Source organism: Paramisgurnus dabryanus, chromosome 18 (genome assembly GCF_030506205.2).
Source record: "Paramisgurnus dabryanus chromosome 18, PD_genome_1.1, whole genome shotgun sequence".
NCBI classification, from domain to species: Eukaryota; Metazoa; Chordata; class Actinopteri; order Cypriniformes; family Cobitidae; genus Paramisgurnus; species Paramisgurnus dabryanus.
The window spans coordinates 28,370,276-28,387,561 of record NC_133354.1 but is presented as its reverse complement, the minus strand read 5'-3'; the positions used below and the strand labels follow the sequence as shown (position 1 = coordinate 28,387,561).

Sequence of the window (17,286 nt, the reverse complement as noted above, 5' to 3'; positions counted from 1 at the left end):
GTGGTATTTTGGAATTGTATGTTGTAATGAGGCCACTGTCACCACCGTCAGATTAGTGTCACCACCATCAGACGGAGTTTTATTTGTTTTAAATGAAAATGCTTACAAAATGTTTCTTCAGTGCTGTTGAGATATTAAAGTAATAGTCTCTATTAATACAAAAATCATTACTTTTTCTATTTAGGCTTAAAGTAAACGTTAACTGGAAAAATGCCTATTTTATGAAAAAAATACAAACTGGGTAGGTTGCACAGGTAAATTGCTAAACAGCCAAGACCTTGCTTGGTCTATAATGATATACCTTCAGATTTTGTAATTTAATTAACTTTTAATTTTTTTTTCAAATTTAAACCTGTTTTTTCCAAATTCCCAAGAATCACTGAGCACCAATCAATCACAAATCATCACTTTATGCTTCTCCTCTTTCCAGGTGAATTAACTGAATCAAATCTGCTGTCATCTAAAATACATTTTACAGAGACCAGTCATTAGACTTTTAAGAACTTTTGTGGCACTTTGATCAGGGGAAAAAGTAAATGGGATAAAATTATAACAAACTATAAACTCATTAAGAGAAATAGCAAAAAAAATCCACACTATTATCAAAAGTTATATAGTTAGATAGTATTACAAGTTGTTTGGCAAATGGTTAGTTTAGTAAAGAAAGCACATAATAATTTTATTCTTTAATAATCAATTAGTGAAAAATAATATTAATAAATAATTTAATAACCACCGCAAGATGCCAACCCTCTATGCACCCCTAAACCCCCCCCCCCAGGTAAATCTCAATCCAAGCTGAACTCAAAAGTTGGCAGCCATGATAATATCTTAAAATGTTTACTTTTTCCTAAAACAGCTTTTCGTCTAACAAAATACCGCCCATATTCCTCCCACTATAATCGCCCTGCCCTTCTGGTCGCTGATTGGTCAGGTCTTGGTTTACGTCACTCCTCTCTACACAGAGGTGGTAGCAGTTCTCGCTGTAGTTTGTGTCGGGAGACGCAGAGATGTTTTCATAAAGCTCATTTTGCGCGATCTCACACAGTTGCTAGTGAATAAAACATACTTGAATCGTGCTGTAAAGTCGGAATAAATCCTAACAGGAGGGTTCAGGTAAGCGGCTCTAGCATGAGTTTATGTCTAATGTTAGTATCGGTTTGTAAATGTGATAGTTTCGGTCAACGGCTCACTGCAACAGGTGGATATGATGATGTCCGTCTATAGATAAGAAATGTGTCGAGTTTTACTTTAAAAGTGGATGTACGTTGTATTATTACAGCATGTCAGGATAAGATGCACGTGTTTTAATAAGACATAAGTGTCTTTTGTTCTAACAGTATAGTATTACACAATGGGTCTCTTTATACTCAAGTGCGTTGTGTTGGGGACTTTGTCCCACCAGGGAAAGAGGTAATCACGCAGAACAAATCTCACTATCAGTAAAACAGATTAAAAACGTATTAAAAACATTAAACCCATTAAAATAATACTAATAAGAATATATACCACGGGGCTGTTGAATGCTTTATTGTTATTGGTTGAGTAATGTTCCACAGGTATGCATTATTTTTCGATAAGCTCACACCTGACCTGTCAAATGTCTTAAAATAACCACCAGGGCAATGTCTGTGGTAACCATGGTATAAGACGAATAATTGACTCCCATACTTGAAAATATTTGAAATTAGTGCACGCTAAGTCAGTTAACTTTACTGATTTGCTGGGATGCCAGATTTTATCTACAATGATTAATTCAAAGCTGTTGAAAGGGTTATGAGTGACTGAAAATGTGTGTGTAATAGATTTTGGCATACATTTTTGTCATGAGGTCTGTTCATAAAAATATGTTGCATTGCTGTCATCTATCAAATGGATTATAGTGGAGTTTGCTGAATTATTAATCACACCTTTGGCCTAGTTATAATTGCAAGATGAATTTAAAATGGTGAAAGGTGACAGTATTGCTATGCATTGTTCAGAGGAAACTGGACACTGGCGATTTGTCCAGGTACCGAAACCTTATCAGTCTGTTGGTGAACACTCTGCCTCGAAGTGAACTTGGTTGCAGACTTTGCAGAATTCAGGGATAACAAACACAGCACTGAAAGTCACCTGTACCTACATGAATAAACTTAAAAACCTGCACATACAGTGCAAAGTTAATTGCTAAGTGAGACCCCCCCTCCCACATTCACATAATTTATCTACAGAACAATAATTCGTCATAATTGCTGATCATTATCACTTAAAATAGATACATTTAGTGCCTCTGTGAAACAGATAACAGGTGCAATTATGCTAACACAATTTACGATATTGTCATGGGTACTTTTTTATAACTCAAATAGGCCCAGAGAATATTTCTTTTAACATGGGAAGTGTTTTCCACAGTATTCATTTGTGCCAGTGTAGACAATCTTTGTCTAACAAATGATTGTCTGGGTGTTAGCGTAGTTACTTTAACACATCCACAATGTAAACTGGTTTATCCAGGCTCACCATGACAAACCTGTTTGCTTTTCACACAAATCAAGCTGGTTATTTTGAACTGCTGCTGCTTTTTGTTGTCAGTTTCATGAGCTTCTTGGACGACAAAGAAAGTTAGCTGTTTTTTAGATGCTAGCATGCTAGCACGGATGGAATCTGTTGTGAGGGTGAGGCAGATGTTAGTCAGGCGTGACGGTAAACCGATCCAGTCACCTGAGCTCTTCTTAAAATGAGTAGCTTCAAACAATTAGTATTATGCTAAAATGTATTTGAGAATGTTAATGAATATCTTGCTTGCTGTTTTCAATGTAAGGAAAGAGAATGCAGTTTTGAGTTTACATTTACTGGACAAGAGTGGCCAACAATATGTTCCTCCACATTTCTCCTTTTGTGTCTCTCTGAAATGAGAATATCATTAACGAGGACATCAAGGAACTGAATGAACCTGCACACCTGTTTTTATGATATTTTGGTCCGTAGATATGACTTTGGTTCTTTTTTCCCTGTATGTTTTTGGGATTTATGTGTTCACCAGTTTAATCATCTGCCATGCAAAAGAGATTGAGGAGATTAGATGGAAAAAAACTCTAGATGCCATCTCCGTCAAAAATTAGATAATGATATTGACTCTTTCCCTGCCAGTGTTACTTTTGAAAGTTGCCAGCGCCAGCACTTCTTTATGATTTTCACATAGTTTAATGCCTTCCAGAAAATTTTCTACTTTAAAAATATATAAATATACAGTATATAAAATGAAAGAACAATTTATCACCTCTAAAATATGGGTGGGTTTCTTCAAAAATACCAAATTTGGCACCAGATAATTATATTTTTGTAAAGGACTTTGTAAAGAGTTTTACTGTTTTTGGATCAGTGGATGCTTTAGCGTTTATAAGTTGGGAAAGAGCGCCACTAGTGGATAATAGTGGAAATATAGATTGCCATAAAAACTTGTCTTTGGCAGGAAAGCGTTTTCTCTTAATTGATGAGATAACTCGTCACTGGCGAGGAAAGAGTTAACTGAATTCTCTAGGCATGTATTATTCATCCATCAAATACTTTTAATTCAAAACCGCTTATTTCCAGACTTAGTTGCTATTAGGGGTGTGCCGGTTTCAGAATTGGTGATGACGGTTATGACGTGAGTCAAATGTGACGGTTCGTCACATAACCGTCGTTGGGGGGCGTTTTGCTCGTTTAAATGCTCGTGGATTGACGGGAAAGTGTAATTTTACCATAAAAATCATGAATGCGATGCCAAGTGTGTTTTAAACAGTAATAACTTTGAACAATTTAACAGAAAGCAATGAAATATTTAAAAAAACACACTGTTGCCAGAAGACTGCGCTGTCACTCTCTGCCCAGCATAAATTAATCCTCTATCTTTCATCTATCTTAATAATCTTCAGAGAAACAGATTTGTGCATTGGGCTTTTTATGTCTGTAATTGTATCTATATCTGTCATTACACGGACCAGAACAGCATGAAAACAATGTGGATTAAAAGCGTATTGAAGAGGTTTTGCTCATAAATGCAGGTAAAAGAAAGTAATGTGAACTTGAGATTGTTATTAAATGCAGCCGGTGTAAAAGCACAATGGCCACGCGCAGCAAACGCTCTCCACAGACTCGCACAGTGCTCACCCGGCGTTTGAATAAACTAGACACTGATTAGCTATTTGCTTTACGTTTCTTTTAAATTAACAGCAAGACAACTAGCAGTGAATGTGCGTTCAAGAGAGTTAGTAGATTAGCATGGGAGGATTTGAACTTGAAAAGCGGAGTGTACTGACGCCTTTCCGCGGTTAAAACAACATTCCTTCTCATGGTCATTCATGTTTATTTGATGCTATAAATTAACTAGAAGGAAGAGATGATTTGAAAGGTGAGACTTTGTTTAATATGTTAAATCTCAAAAGTAACCGAAAAGTAACCTGGTCTGTCCTGTATGTCAGCGCGTTGTCAGTGTCTGCTCCGCTCTGTATTTTTCACTGCGTGAGAACGTGAGGGGGCGTGTAACACAGACTGTTAACAGTTGTTTTTAATTAGTATTTAAAAATTCTTTATGATAAAAAATGTTTAAAAAATATTTTAAGAACACGGTTTTGGCGGTTATAGAGTTCTAATGACGGTGTTCAACTATAACCGTCGGTCTCACGGTTATATAATGACCATCACACCCCTAGTTGCTATTCAGTTTGTTGGCAGAATCCATTAAGAGTCATTTACAAAAAAACATGTCAGACACACTTGGAGGGTTTTGCATCTGAGCTCTTCAATTTGTCTCATTAGCCGTTTCTCAAAACCAAGTACGCCGAACTCGGACTTGTGTCCTTCGTAGTTCGAACTTGAAAGTTCAGACTCGGAAGAACGAACTTCTGACGCGAAATGCATTCTGGGAAACTTCGCTGTCATAAGTCCACACAAGTCTCCTCTGATGCATCCTCGATAAAATGGGCGGATCAAGAACACATCCGGGGATTTTATGTGAACTTGGGCTTGATGCGAACTTTGAATTGGAACAGTACTTGGGCCGCGACTGATGACGTTTCTAGGCCTGTCGCGATAAACGATAAATCGATTAATCGCACGGTAAATAAAATGAGCTCGATCATTTTTTTAGGCCGCGATAATTCACATTTGCATGCTTGTTTGTTTTCCTTGTCTCTATCTCTCTACCAAAGAGACTGGATGTCCGCTCTGTGCAACGAGTGACAAGAGCTGTGTCCCATTTCAAGGGCTGCAACCTTATGAGCATTCGACCTTAAAAGGTGAGCACTCGGTCTTTCAAGGTGGAAGCCTCAGAAGTTCGCGACGAGAACTGAAATGAGATGGTCTAAGCTTCGGAGGATCCATAATTAGCGTCACCTGCTGCACGCGCCCACCTGCACGTTTCTGACTTATTAAAATAAATATGACATCATAAAAAGTCAGCACAGAAGCGGTCGAAAGTGGACAAAAGAGACGGATTTAAATACCAGGTGTAAACGTGATATGTCTCTCTCGTCCACTTGTGATCTGATCAAAAACACATCTTAATACCAAGTGTAAACAGCCAAGTTTCAAAACCAAACGCTACAGCTGCAGTGTGGGAGTACTTTGGATTTAAACCTAATGACCGAGGTGAACCACTAAACCTGAACGAGCCGTTATGTCGCATTTGTGGTAAAAACGTAGCACTTAAAAGTGGCAACACGACAAACATGCATATGCACCTAAAACGCAATCATCCTGTTATTTTGTTCATTTCTTGTGGATATTTAAAATGTCTTCCAGTTCCAGTATTACTTATTGTTTAGAAATAAAAGTTTATAGATCTTTGAAAAGGTGTATCTGCATTATTATAATGGTCCCGGAGCATCAATGTTATCGTCTATCGCGACAAATTCTGAGGCAATTTATCGTCTAGCAAAATTTGTTATCGTGACAGGCCTAGACGTTTCACAAGTCCACAAGAACACAAGTACAGACAAGAACGCATATTGAGAAATGGCTATAGTTTAGAAAACGATCACACCTTTCCTTTGAGGTATCTTTCATGTCTGTAGCAAAAACAGTTTTATGTGGAAGTTTAATACTTGTCCGGGTCGTCGCCAAGAAGGCACAATCAGGAATGTTGTCCCTTGCACTGTGATGAGGGAGACCAAATAGAGGCTCAGAAGGATATAACTTTCTTTCAGACTATACTCCATGAATTATACAATCATAATAGACTCCAACCCTAAGTATAGTCAAAGGCAATAGTGATGGCTTCCTAAGCAAATCCTACCAAAAAAGATCTCAACATAATTCCTACTTTCATTATTTCATAATTCAGGATCAGTGGGCCGCTTGTAATTCATCAACTGAGAAAGCTGTCTACATTGACTTGTATAACTAACTCATGAAGAGGAAACAGCATGAACATCGGCTCCCGGGGTGAATTCCTGCAGAATGTGACATATTGCTTCAGCTTCACTGACTGCTCAAGCATGACAAAAGCTCACTGTAGGACAATAATAAGTCTGACATTATAATGCACTTGTTTGGATGCATTATGAGGAAAATGCCACGCTACTTGATTTTTATCATTTATAGCAAATTCTAACTTGTCAAAAAAGTTTTAATGACTTATTAAATCCAGTTATTTAAACTTAAACATTTAAGTGCAGCAATGCGTTTTTACAGTATAAGAAATATTTATATTTTCAAAATATTTTAAATTGAAATTTTCACTATATTTGAGTGGATCTCATGAAACCTGTTAAGAAAATGTCACATCTTCCTTGCCTTCCAAAAAGAATAAAATACAAATATTATGTAAATATGGATTTTCCTTTTTTAGATAACCTTATGATTTTGTACTCCCTCAAATTTTCATCATGCGGAAAAAAAACCAGGCAGATTTTTTAAAATTAAAACAGGCAAGCCTGACAAATTACCTAATATATATTATTGTAAATGTTGAACTGGGTTTAGCCTTGATATCCGAGCCACTGTTTTATGAAATAAATGGTCCAGCAATAGTAATACAAATCTTAGCTGAACATTCTGTAGGGCATTAAACGATCCCCTCATTGGTGGATTAGTTAACAGTACTATCCCTGTCACAAGGTAAGATTTCAACCTTTCCTAAGAATGTGTGAGAGAAACTGTTACTACCCTCAATACACCTGTGTCTCACATGAAACATTGTAGCTCATAAAAGAGATGTTTACAGTATGCATTTTGACGGGATCAAAATGGTCATCACATGATTGTGTTTCAGGTGCTTTTCAAACACTAAGCGCATTTAAAATAGTGAGCAGTGACACAGGTGCTACTTCAATTTGACATTTTCACAATTTATCACTCGTTCTCTCATTCCACTTGCTTCCTGTACTGTATATCTCTCACCAGCCTCTCCACTTCTATGTTTTGCCTCTCCAGTTACTGCACCTCTGAATTAATGCCAGGTAGCAAAGTTCACAAATGCTGAAACTGTGGCAGTCTTTGTGTGTTTTGTTTAAAGAGCCACTATTACGTTGCTAAAAGAAAGTTATTTTGTGTAATGCAATGTATTCGCATGGTTTATGGTTACAAAAACACATTATTTTCCGCATACCGTACATTGTTGTTGCTTCTCTATGTCCCCAACTTTCTGAAACCCGTCAATTTCTACAAAGTTTATCATTCTGAGAATGCGCGGTGTGCTCCAATTGGCCCCAATATCGTCTTTACTACCTTATTAATACGACCCCCAAACTTTGCCAGCGCAGCTTGAGCAAGACGTAACCGATTGATAAGGTAAGGATTATTAAAACATAAACACTTGTTTTGTCCAGCTAATCTGTACGTTGTGATTGGCCTGAATACCTCTGATGTCAGTTAGAAATGTGACGCAAAACTAGAATTAGTACGTCCTAAATCGTAGTATGTTGAAATGAGTATCCCAAAGATACCCGGAAGGTCTACTATTTCCGGTTAGAATTCGAAGTGCAGGGACCGGTTGCACCAGTAATTTACAGCAACTCACCAGCTGTAAGTTACAACATAGCCTAGTTACGACGTAAATGGGCACTAAGTTACAACTTATGCACTACTAAATGTTTTTGCGTTGCACCATTAAACTTAGTTTAAACGTAACTATACGTTGTAACTAAATATTTACGGAAGCCTCTGTCCATGAATAGCGGTCGAAATAAGATGTCAGCCAGATTAGATCACATCGATGAGCACATAATTGATTATGAAGAGCCGCAAGTTCTTCAACAGTTTTCAAGAAATGTTTTGTTTTCTGTGTATCCATCAATTAAAATAAGAATTTAATTTTCTTCCTGTTTATTTTCTCCTCCATGTGTGGGATAGATATTTTCAATTAAAAGTGTAATGTTTTGAGTTCGATAAAATATGCTTTAACGTCTTTTTTACTTTCGGTTAAGGCCGGTCAAGAATGAGTTTGAAATTACGTGCTGTTCAAACTATTTCCTGTTTACCCATTAGAAGGCTTGTGATTGGTTTGAGAAAAATAGATGTCATTCTATGCGACAACCCATTACTTTACAGAGAGCTTTCGACCTACTAGCTACGTTCTGCCTTAAGAACAAATGGTGCAATTGAATAAAGTAAGGGGCTGGACACACCAAAGCTTTTACGCCCGCGGCCGGCGCATGTTTTCAATTGTTTCCAATGGAAGCTCAGCGTTCTTCAAATAAGCCAGCAGCTAGCAGTTTTCTTTCCTCGCTGAAAACTGGCGCACGGTGGTTTTTCCGCGTTCAGCGCTGAGCGCCAAGAGTTGAAAAATATTCAACTTCGAGTCAAAAGCTTCGCTCGTCAATGTCAGTTCTCACACGGCCATCCAATCACAGTGGAGGAGGGGCGGGACATTACCACAGCAACCAAAAAACAGCTGACATTCGGCATTTCAGCCGCATTTAAAAGTTTTGGTGTGCACAACCCCTAAAGAGTTAGTTGTAAACTAGCTAGTAGTAACTAAGCCTCTAGTTTGGACTTTACGTCCCAGTTTAAGTAAGAACTTACGAACGACTGGTGCAACCCTACCCAGATCAATGCACACTCTAACGGCTAATATTGCCCACTACCCACTGCTTTGTGGTGATGTAACATGGCAGCCAGATGCAGCAGTGGAGATGCGCCCTTAGCTTTAAAGTGTAAGAATTCAAATGTTTAACCCTAATTAAAGTTATATTTTATTGTCTCGTAATATTCGGTTGATGTACCGTGGCTCTAGTACAGTGTCATGCAAGTGTCTTTTTTATTTCTTTTTACGTTTCTATCTTAGATTTATACCTTACTATAAACCCTTATGAAAATAAACACCTTTTACTACACTAACCATAGTTTAACCACACTGACTTATTTGTAGTAATTAGGGCTGTGTATCACAAACCATTTCCCGATACGATACGTATCCCGATACAAGGGCCCCGATACGATGCGCATCATGATACAAGACTATTTTGAAATACATTTTTGTTCAGAATTTAGTAACATTAATATTATTATAATTATTATTATTATTATCATCATCTGTTTATTGTACATTGAATAAGCAGTGTTGTAACAGTTGTGTTATTGCCATTCATTTATTAGCTTCTGGGTTAACTCATAGAAATACTTAAAATTAGGGATGCACAGATACCGATACTGGTATCGGGTATCGGCCTCGATACCACATTTTCTAAAGTACTCGTTAAAAGTCCCCCGATACCTGGAATCGATACCATGGTCTGAGAAATGTCTATGTTTGAGCGGCGTGTAAGGGGTTAATGCCTCTTGTGTTGTCCAAAGAGGCAGAGTTTTAAACAAACTGGAAAACTAGTCCTTTGTTTTTTGTTAAATTATATGACTAAAGCTGTTACCTGTAAATTTAAATCATGTTTTTTTATTAAGTACTCGGTATCGGCAAGTACTGAGATGCAAGTACTCGTACTCGTTTTCCAAAAAAGTGGTATCGGTGAATCCCTACTTAAAATCCCAGAGTTAGTACTTAACTTATGTTTTTTTGAAAAGCAGTTTTACAAAGATGGTGCCTTACTCTAGGCATTATATTTGTCTCTCATTATTCTACATCTATGAATATATTTATAAACATGCAGTCAGACTTAATACTATTTAATAGAAATCAGATTATTAATGTGACAGTTACAGTATAGTTTGAAGTAGCTCTGTATCTCTTCTCTAGACGTACACTTTTTACGTGCAAATCTTTGTCGTGTTTCTTCTCAAATGTGTTAGTACTGTTTTATAAGAGAGTGGCTAATAAAGTCCTTTGCAGTAGTATATGCTAAGATACCTGCGCTTTCACACTGAATGCGCGCGCAAGTACGCAGCTTGCTATGCAGACACGTGTGCCAGCGAGACACGCAAAGTGAAAGTATACCCTGCTACCTTTAACTCTACGTAGCCTACTCTGCTGGACACATGCGTCCTTTCCATATGGATCACGGATCAACAGCGATTCGTCACGTTACTTTTAAAAGTGCATTCAAATCGATACGGAAGGTTCTGTATCGATGCTCGCATCGTCAGGCGTCCATGACGATGTATCGTTGTATCGATATTTTGAACACAGCACTAGTAGTAATACTGTGGCAGTACAAATGTTAAAAAAAAAATTTGTCCAACCATAGAAACATGGTTACTACACTTTTACTATAGTAAAAGCATGGTTCATTTTCATCAGGTTTTTTTTAGTTATATACATAAGTATAAAATTAAGCATAAAATATGTTAAACAATAGTTATACTATAAACTTTAAATATTTTGACTTTAAAATAAGTAGCTTTCATGAGAATAAAAAGATGGGAATAAAAGATGGGAATATTAAATAAAATTATATTGGACATAAGTTATAAGAATGAATGAAATATTTGAACAGTCGTGTTGTGCGTAACTAGGCAACCACGTTTTCATTCACGTTGCATGACGTCATCGAAGTATGTCCCAGAACGTGCATACTCTTTTGCTACACACTCAAAAGTATGTACTTTTTTCTCACAAAAAAAGTACATACTTTTAGGTCGTAGTATAAGTAGGCGAATTGGGACTACAGTAAGCACTGGTCATTACTACATCACCAATCCCAGGAAGAAAACGGTTGCCTACAATTCGTGTGTTTATTGTAGTACAAAAGAAAGAGATTTATGTTGGAGACGATAACTTGCGTCATCGTTTACTTTGGGATTTGTACTTTTTGCATATTGTTAACATGTACTAAAACACACAAAAAGGAAATGTTAAATCCTGAGTCGGATAACTGGTGCTCTTTAAAGGCGTTCTAAGCGAATCTGCGAGACGTTAGTTTTTGTTGACGTTTGAATTGTTTTCAAACAGACGGAGCGTAGCTAACTCCTCCCCCTCCCTTCCGTGCTTCCATGAATGTGCCCAACCCCCACCTCCAAATCCTTCTTGTCGTTTATTGGTTGGAATACTTTGTTATGGTTTCTGTTTGTAGGTTTGGCCACTGTGTTGTTATTGCCGTTTGTGAAGCCAGGGCTGTCTAGAGAGATCGTGTTTTTTTACAGTTTGATCAGCGGACAGGCAGCAAGCAGATAGTGAGGAGATGTTTGCTTTATGTAACAAAAAATGTTTTATGGTCTAAAACGCGTCAATTCGCTTAGAGCACCTTTAAGAAAGTTACAACCATGACAGTGTTACCAGGTGCACTTACAGTAAAGCATCTTCTGTTTTTTTGTCCACCAATCCAGTGGCTTGTCATAGATAAATGAATGAGTAAAAAATAATTAAATTAATATAACAGTGCATTCAAGCCATACATTTTATCACTGCGTGTTTCCGGAGATGACCTTTCATGCTAACACAGTGCTGTACCAGTTAAGCTATAGGAACACTCTTCTTGATACTGAGTACCTGCTTTATAGGCTGCTCTTTGTCATATGCTAAAATTAAAAGCAGTTCTTTGGAGAAAGTGATTATCAGATACCTTCTATATAAAGATTTTTAATAGCAGCATTTATCTTAAAGGCTTTTGTGTTAAACTCCAGATGTCCTATGCAGCGAAAAGAACCAGCCATTATTAAAGTTTGTTTTAATTTTCGGTTAGTGCATCTTTGTCACTGAGATCCTTATCTTAACATCTTTACTCATCACAAAGCTTTTAAGATTTTATGCAGTGCAAGGGGAAAAACTTGTATTGTGACTAATGGAAGAGCCAGTCCCTACATATACAGTACATCTGCTATGCCTGACCAGGATTGCACAGCGATGTAAACAAGTGGCATGATGCTCTGCCCTGGTTTGATCTGCCTAGATAATATTTCTCTAGTTGTCAGCAAACAAGCAGTAGTGTTTGAGCAGTGTTCTTGCACACGTAAACCATCAGAGGTTGGACTTATTTGTATGGGACATGGTCTGCATGCTGTCTCTTCAGTTGATCATACGGTTTTCATTTGCAAGTCAAATGTGAGAGGTGCAAATAGCCTGCTTTAGTTTTGCTTACACATTTTTTGCTATTTGTTTAGCAGGGTAGTTGGTAGTTGCATACTACCATAGCACTCTGCAGTATATAGTTTGTATACTGGACTGTGTAAAGTATGCAAGGAGAACCTGGTTGACCTACTGCAGTTGCCAAAATGTGCAGGATACATTGCACTGTGTACTGTATCCCTCAATAAAGCATGCCTGTTGACATTGCATATATCAATTACATCTGAGATACCTGGATACCACTTGGAGAATTGAATGTGTAATGAGGTCATGTGACAACAATGAACGCTACTCTTATCATGTTAGTAAAATTTGGGACAGTATACTATATATAGGGCAGAGTATGCAGAGCATTAGGTAGTAAAGGAAGTATTTTGTATTGTGCAGTCATTTTTAGATAATGAGATTTGGTATTTGTTTAAAGGTGGTGAGATTATATGACATCAGCTTTGTCTTGTCGCATGATTGTCAGTCTCAAGGTTCTTGCAAAGGAATCCAGAGAGGATTATTAAAACAATGAGAGATGAGGTCATGTTAACTATCAAAGGACTAGAGATACACTTGGATGGATCTGGAATGTCCTAAACAAATCAAAAGAAGAAACTTAAGAAATTATATTTTGCTTAAAGAAAATGAGGAATGTTTTCTTATCTAACATCTTCATACTCTTTAGAGAACATGACACTTTGTGATGTTGACAGCATGCTGGTGGAGTTGTTGAGGGAGGTAAGTGATACGTTAGACAGTGTGTTAAAGCCACTCGTAATAATTAACTAACTTTTCAAACCAGCGAAAGGAGAATCACTTTTTAATGCTAAATAGTAGGGATGCACCGATACCACTTTTTTGGAATACGAGTACGAGTACTTGCATTTCAGTACTTACCGATACCGAGTACTTAATAAAAAACATGATTTAAATTTACAGGTAACAGCTTTAGTCATATAATTTAACAAAAAAACAAGGGACTAGTTTTCAAGTTTGTTGTAAACTCTGCCTCTTTGGACAACACGAGGCATTAACCCCTTACACGCCGCTCAAACATAGACATTTCTCAGACCGTGGTATCAATCCCCAGTATCGGGGGACTTTTAACGAGTACGAGTACTTTAGAAAATGTGGTATCGAGGCCGATACCCGATACCAGTATCGGCATCGGTGCATCCCTACTTAATAGTTTGGGTTCTTTAGCATCATATTGGTTTCGATTAATCTGAAAAGAACTGACCACCTTGCTTACAAATTTGCCCATCCAGTTTATTGTCACGTGCAAATAGAGTTGGTTTGGTTGATTAACAGAAATCATAGTCATTTTTCGTTATTATAAGTTTTATTTCATGCGTAACCGCCTTGTAATTTTTTTTAAATCGGGTTTTAATGTCAGAATTTCCTTTCGGGACGTAATACTTTTTACTAATATTTGATAATGTTGCATTATTTTGAGAATTTCTACTATGCTCATTTAATTTAAAGGGGACATTTAAAGACTTTTTTAAGATGTCAAATAAATCTTTGGTGTCCCAGAGTACGTATGTGAAGTTTTAGCTCAAAATACCATATAGATAATTTATTAAAGCATGTTAAAATTGCCACTTTGTATGTGTGAGCAAAATGTGCCCTTTTTGCGTGTGTCCTTTTTAAATGTAGGGTTGGGTATTGTAAGTAATTTTCTGGTTCTGATTCCGGTTCCAGTTCTGCCTAACGATTCCCGGTTCCATATAATAAAAGAAATAATGCATATACTTAAACAATTCTATTTGTGTTTATTAATCACTGTCAAATAATTTTAAATGTAAAGTGAATTAATATTTTCAGTCACTATATCATTTATTCCTGTTGAAGTAGTCTTCGTAAGATCCTACCTTGTGAAGTGGACATGTTAGCAGCAGTAGATCTCAAACGTATAATTTAAGTTTATATGCTGGAGCAAGTGTTTTGTCATATTACTTGTACAGCAGCCTTTGCTGGATATAATTTTTGTATGTGCATGCTCGCGCTGATGCATATAGGGGTATATATATAATGCATACATTTTGAAATATAAAAATGTAATGAGGATCAGATATACAGTATATTTCTTAACAAACATGCATGTTCATAGGCGCCGATTTCTTTTCGGTGGGTTCTCGTCACAACATCAAGCAATGCTTAGTTACTTAGCAACGACAGACGCTCTGGAGCCCCCAAACACTTTGAAGAGGGCACGTCACGTTTTCAGCGTGGTTTTAGGCATGAAATGTGAAGCAAATGTTAAGAAATTGAACATGAGCTTGGCCATTTCAGTGGGTGCAAGAGTCGAGCACCGCAGCACTCACGGGGTCATGTTTATTGTAACACTTTCATTCGTGAAACAACAAATGGTTCAAATATATATATTAATTTTACTTTCCCTGGCTCTATATATTTATATATATTATTGGTTGTATTTTTACGCGCATGTCTCATCAATAATGTCAGCTTTGTTACAGCTAGTTAATAGTAAGCTGAAATGTTTGTTACAGTGCTGAGTTTGATTGACAGGTAGCTGTCATCTGATAGCATCTCTACCTGGCATGGCCTCTCTGTGCATGTAAAGTGAGAATTTCAGCAATTTCCACTGCCTGGATCAAGTTACTTATGTTTTCCAGGTTATTTTCCAACAGAGTTGCAAATGCAGAAAAGTGCACCTGGCAAGTTTTTGTCTTTGAGCTTTCAAGGATATTAAAATATTTAACAGCCCTAGAACGTTTGGGAAAATGTTTAAGATTTCTCTAGCACATCATTTGGCATTGCCATGACATTGATTTGCAGTATTTCTCTGGGTTTCTGTTGAGTTTCTAGACAAGGCTTACATATGTAAAAGATAATAAAAATGAAACACTGTTCTAATGGCTGTAAACTAAACCTTTTTGCATAGTAAGGCTGCCAGGCAAGTAGGGATGTAACGATACTTCGCGATACAAAAATTTGCCACGATGTTGCATCATGCATGATGGGGATATTTATACGATGACGTTCTCTTAATTTTATTCATTGACCGGTCAACAAGTGATCTACTCTGCGCCAGCGTCACCTGTGCTTCACCGCAGTCACACAGCCATCGCTTGAATCACCTGCAGCTTGAACTGAAGGTCAGCAAAATGACTTCGGTAGAAACAGAAACTGATATAGATAATGCCCTGTCATCTTTTAAGTCCAACGTCTGGAAGCATTTTGATTTCATATCACTCGACGGGAATCTTATTCAGTCGCACGGACGCGTACACGTACAAAAACATATCCAGACGCGCGCTTCTGTCCGTTCAGCGTTTAGCCGCACCAGGTAACGCCACGCAATTGAGATATCTTATGAAAACCTAACAAAACTAAAGTACGTTATAAATAATAATTATAATCTTATTTTAACTCGATCACTATTGGCTCCTGTAGATGGACATCAGAATTTTTTGGTGCAAAGCAGGAAAAGGGAAACAGAAATGACAGATGACGAGTTTAAGGGAGTTTAATCCTCACCCAGTCAGGTCTCAAACATTAGAGAAAAAATCTCAAGTAAACCTCTGTCAAGTCTATAGAAATGCATTGTTGCTGAAAGAAATCAACACGTATGTGTTATACTGTTATGTATTTTCAGATATGAAATTAATATTTAGTTCACTAGCTGTAGGACACAGTTGGCAATAACTATTAACCTTGTGTTAACATATTTTTCTCTTTAATAAAGGCAGGAATCTCTCTGTGTGTGTGTGTGTGTCTGTCTGTCTGTCTGTCTGTCTGTCTGCAGTTTTATTATGTGGCGGATGTGTTGCTGCGACCCCAAGGGAGTGTAGTGCCTTTTTTCGTGCAATATGGACATGTGACACGTTTAGAATTATTAAACTTGAAAAATACTACAGAACAGCGCAAGCCGGAAGCTGCGTGCCTGTCACGCGTCATGCGAGAACGGCATTAAGCCCTTTTCACACACAAATTCCATAAAATACATGGGACAGGCATCCGGGATTTTTCCGGGATGATTACATTTTTTGTTCATTCACACTGCAATGACTACCCGGCTTCTGATGGTCCCAGAAAGACACGTGACCTGTTGAAAGTCCCGCCCTCTCTTCTACGCAGCATCTGAAGTTTGCATATTATTTATTATTTCTCTCTCCAGAAACAACTCACGTGCATTTTTGTTTATGATAAGACTACAAAAGAAGCGCGTGAACGCACAGTTCTATTCTGGTGAATGATCTCAGCTTCAGAGTGGATATTTGACAAGCTCCCTGATCTCTGCTTTAATACAGTTTTCAGACATTTCTCATTGTGATTGTTTATATGCATTTAAAACCCGCATTTTGAGGAGCTGAACGATTTATCTTGTTGGTATGACGCGCGGGTATTTTCGTTTATTATAGCTCAAATGAGCACGTGACGCGATATTCTTTTATGCTGCTGAATGATCTCCGTTTCAACGCAGTAAGTAACGAGCTAACTTACCTGATATCTGCTTCAGTCCAGTTTGCTGACATTTCTCGTCGTGAATGTTGTAAATCCCTCATTTTAAAGAGTTGAACCAACTTCATGTTGCCATGACACGCGCGTCCTTACTACGGCACGTGCGTCATTGTTTATGCGTCATTTATGATTTCCTGGTAACTGCTTCAATCTAGTTTGCAACATTTCTCGTGGTGAATGTTTATATGCATGTTATCTCTCGTTGTAAGGAGCTGAACCATTAGCTTTTGGTTTGATGACGCGCGCGTCCTCACTACGACACGCCCATTACGGCATTCTTGCGGCTTCTTGTTCACACAGAGGGTTATCCAGGTATCTGATTAGGTCCTCTTTCCGGCAACGATCCCAGAAGATTAACGGAACGAGTTTTTGTTCACACAGACGCTTATCTG

The 17,286-nt window shown here is 37.6% G+C and overlaps 1 protein-coding gene across 1 annotated transcript in view; it reads left to right on the top strand.

Annotated features, from left to right (window-relative positions):
* The first annotated feature begins 977 nt into the window (after positions 1 to 977).
* shroom1 (shroom family member 1) overlaps positions 978 to 17,286 on the top strand; it is a 43,600-nt gene continuing 27,291 nt past the window's right edge. The window contains exon 1 of the mRNA XM_065287555.2: positions 978 to 1,116. The gene's annotated coding sequence lies outside the window, so the exon portion shown is untranslated. The remainder of the gene's footprint in view (positions 1,117 to 17,286) is intronic.